This window comes from Rhinopithecus bieti, unplaced genomic scaffold (assembly GCF_001698545.2).
Source record: "Rhinopithecus bieti isolate Rb0 unplaced genomic scaffold, ASM169854v2 scaffold_65209, whole genome shotgun sequence".
In the NCBI taxonomy this organism is placed as follows: domain Eukaryota; kingdom Metazoa; phylum Chordata; class Mammalia; order Primates; family Cercopithecidae; genus Rhinopithecus; species Rhinopithecus bieti.
The window spans coordinates 1017432-1021395 of NW_016826229.1; positions in this window are offsets into that span (position 1 = coordinate 1017432).

The following is a 3964-nucleotide window of genomic DNA, read 5'->3' on the forward strand; positions in this document are numbered from 1 at the left end:
AAAAAAAAAAAAAAAAAAAAAAAAAAAAAAAAAATCCCAGATCACATCTATTTTCCGAGCTATCATTACCTGGGTCTTTAATTGTGCCTTTCCTTCTGCTGTATTTGGCATAACATTTACAAGAAAATGTCTACCATAAAGACAGTGAAGATTTGGGCATCCAAGGTTATAGGTGAAATCAGAGGGCAATTAACAACCCCATCGCCAGAAAGAAAACCCTGCATGCACCATCATATTCTTTGATCAGATCCACAATGTGCTTACCTTCCTTATTAAGGGTTATTTGAACCCTACGATAAATCTTATTTGGAAATTGTGGGACCAACAATGAATTATAATTTAATAAATTTAATCTCTTTTCTGGCTAGTTCATCTCCATAAGTATAGCATCCTGAGGAAGGTGTAAATTAAATGCAAGAAACGCCTGGTCCTTGGTGTCTAAATTATTACAGACTTGTTAACTGTAGACAAATCTATTCCCCCACCCCCACTTTTGTATTGCATCATATACTGGTGTTTGGGAGATAAAAGGTTTTGTCACATGAAAGGTCATATAATTCTACAGTGTCATTTTTTTTTCTTGGCAGGACTCTGTATGACTGAGGGCCTTAAGAGTCAAAAGATTTATAGTCAATTAATTGTTCTAGGCCAGATAAGAATGGATGTAGACAGGCATTCATTACTTCTGAAAATTATTATTTTAAGTAAAGTTTTAAAAAACTGACAATACTGTGGCACTGTGAAATCCATCATCATATTTATGCTGAAACCAGATTTCCTTCAGGCTCCTTCTAGCTAGTGAAATGTTCTCCCTGGGGCCTGAAAGCTTAAGATAATGAATAAGTCCCCCCTTTTCAGGCACAGTCCCAAGGTGCAAGACCACTTGCACAAGCAGTGAGTGTCAGCAAGATAGCAAAAGCAGGAAGAGAGTTGGCCAGAAGACTTGTACCCCCTGAAGATCAAGAGAGAGGCATAGCAGTTACATCAGATTGAGACACTTCCTGTTTACAGGAGACTGTAAAACCGCTGCCCCGTCCTCATTTGGGGGTGACACCATTTTAGGCCTCAGCCAACCTGCACCCAGGCACTCATTAAAACAGCGTGTTGCTCCACACCGCCTTGTGTTGTTTGTTGGTGCACTCTTGGTGTTCGAACCAATACAAGAGCCTTGAGTCTGGTGCCGAAACCCAGGAGGGGTTCCAGTCTACGTCCCCAGTGGACTTACCCCTCCACCCCAGAGAGCAGGTCACAGCAGCCAGACAAAGGAAGCTCCTCAGTCGCCTCTCTGTGCATGCACATGGGTCACTGATCTCGCCTACTGGTAAGTTTCCCTGGAGCCCGGTTAACAGGAAAAAATCCGCATGGTCTCTTTTGGTTTCTCTGGTTTGAAAATCCAATGTTGGTCCAAGAAAGTCCCCGGCAGGTGCCAGGCACTCGCTGATCATCTGGTTTTAGGGAGAGGCCTCTAAGTCATTTGATCCCTTTCTGGGAATGAAAAAGGCAGCGGTGACAATTGTTCCTTTTATTGTCTCCCTCTGGCTGTCCAGGATGGTTTCCTTTTCCCTGTTCTCCCAAGCTGACCCCCTGTTATGGGAAATTCCCAGTCTTCCATTCCAAAGGACAGCCCTCTAGGCTGCCTCGTAAAAAAACCTACAAACCTTAGGCCTCAGGCAAGATATCTGCCCTAAATGCCTTGTCTTTTTTTGTAATTCAGTCTGGACACAAAACAAATTGGATAATGGATCCAAATGGCCTGCAAATGGAACATTCGACTTACAATTTTAACTGCTTTAAGCAATAATTGCTGATCATTGGAGAAATGGGGAGGCCTTTTTGTCCACACCTTTTTGCACTCAGATCACAACGTGACCTCTGCAATTCTTGCTCACCTGTTCAAATTCTTCTCCATTCTTGCCACCCAGATCACTTTTCTCCTCCCGACCCCACCTCTTTTTCCTCCATCCATCCAGCAGACTGCTGCCTACCCCTCCCAACCCCTACCTCTCCTTCTCGACCATCTTCTTTAACCCCCCAGCCTCCTCTTTATCTTCTCAGCCGCTGTCTTCCCGGTAGCCATCTTCCCAGCTGCCATCTTCCCAGGCAGGAGTATCCACTTCTTTTTTCTACACCATCCCCTCCTCAGGACAATTCTAATATTGCCTGTACCCATTCTTCTCCCACACCGCCCTCTCCTGAGGCTTGTAAACCCACCCTGCCACCTTCCCCCTCTATCTATCCTCCACTGCCTGTTAATTCAACCCCACTTCTCCCTTCAAACCCTCAGCAAGAAGGACTTCCAGGTTCTTCCTTCTCTGCCACCCATACTCCCTTACGCGCCATCTTTGGCCCATACTCTACTCTTACTTCAGTGCCTGTGCTACAGTGCCCCCTTTGGGAAGTAGCAGGAACTGAAAGTGTTGTTAAAGTTCATGTTCCCTTCTCCCTCACTGCTTGCTCTCAAATTAATGAAGGACTTGATTCATTACCAGAAGACCCTACCTCTTACATTAGAAAGTTTCAGTACCTTACCCAGTCTTATGAACTAACCTGGCATGATCTCTATGTTATACTCTTTTCCACCCTCACCCCAGAAGACCTGGACCTTATCTGGACCCTAGCTCAGGCACATGCTGATACAATTCATCACGAAGCTCCTGTTCTACCTACTGGTGCAGAGGCAGTCTCCAACCAGTACTACCACTGAGTTTATCAAGATGGAGCCCCTGGATGCTGCCATCGAGACCACATGATTGTGTGTCTCCTTGCAGGACTCAAAAAGGGTGCCCATAAAGCAGTCAACTATGAAAAACTTTCAGAAATCACCCAATGTCCTGTCAAAAACCCAGCCCCTTTTCTCTCTAATTTAACTGAAGCCATAAGAAAGTACACCTACCTAGACCCAGCTAGCCCAGAAGGAACCACTGTGTTAAACCTTTGGTTCATCTCCCAATCCATATCCGATATTCGGTGCCAGCTTCAGAAGCTTGATGACGGCCTTCAAATCCCACAACGACACCTGAATTTAGCCTTCAAATTGTTTAACAATCAGGATGAGGCAAGTAAAAGACAAAAACAGGCAGATTTTCAAATGCTTGCCTCTGTCATCAGGAGCCCTACAGGGCCATGGGGCCACAGTTTCACACGGAAGCCTCCTATCAATCCATCTCCTCCTGGCACCTGTTTCAAGTGTGGCAGTGAAGGTCACTGGTCCAAACAATGCTGAAACCCAGGTAAGCCCACCAGCCTGTGCCCCCTCTGCAGAGGACCCCACTGGAAATCAGACTGTGAGCAGCCCTCACAAGGACCACCCACATCCCTTCCTGAGCTGGCCAAAACCTACTCAGATCTCGGTGGCCTTGCCACTGAAGACTGATGGTGCCCTGGAATGGATGCTCCAGCAACTACCATCTCTTAATTTGAGCCAAGGATAAGCCTGATGGGGCAGGTAGGCCTGTATGTTTTCTTGTTTGTTTGTTTGTTTCTTTGTTTGTTTCTTTTCTTTTCTTTTTTTATTATACTTTAAGTTCTCGGGTACATGTGCATAACGTGCAGGCTTGTTACATATGTATACTTGTGCCATGTTGGTGTGCTGCACCCATCAATTTGTCAGCACCCATCAATTCATCATTTATATCAGGTATAACTCCCAAAGCAATCCCTCCCCCCTCCCCCCTCCCCATGATAGGCCCCAGTGTGTGATGTTCCCCTTCCCAACTCCAAGTGATCTCATTGTTCAGTTCCCACCTATGAGTGAGAACATGCGGTGTTTGGTTTTCTCTTCTTGTGATAGTTTGCTAAGAATGATGGTTTCCAGCTGCATCCATGTCCCTACAAAGGACGCAAACTCATCCTTTTTTATGGCTGCATAGTATTCCATGGTGTATATGTGCCACATTTTCTTAATCCAGTCTGTCACAGATGGACATTTGGGTTGATTCCAAGTCTTTGCTATTGTGAATAGTGC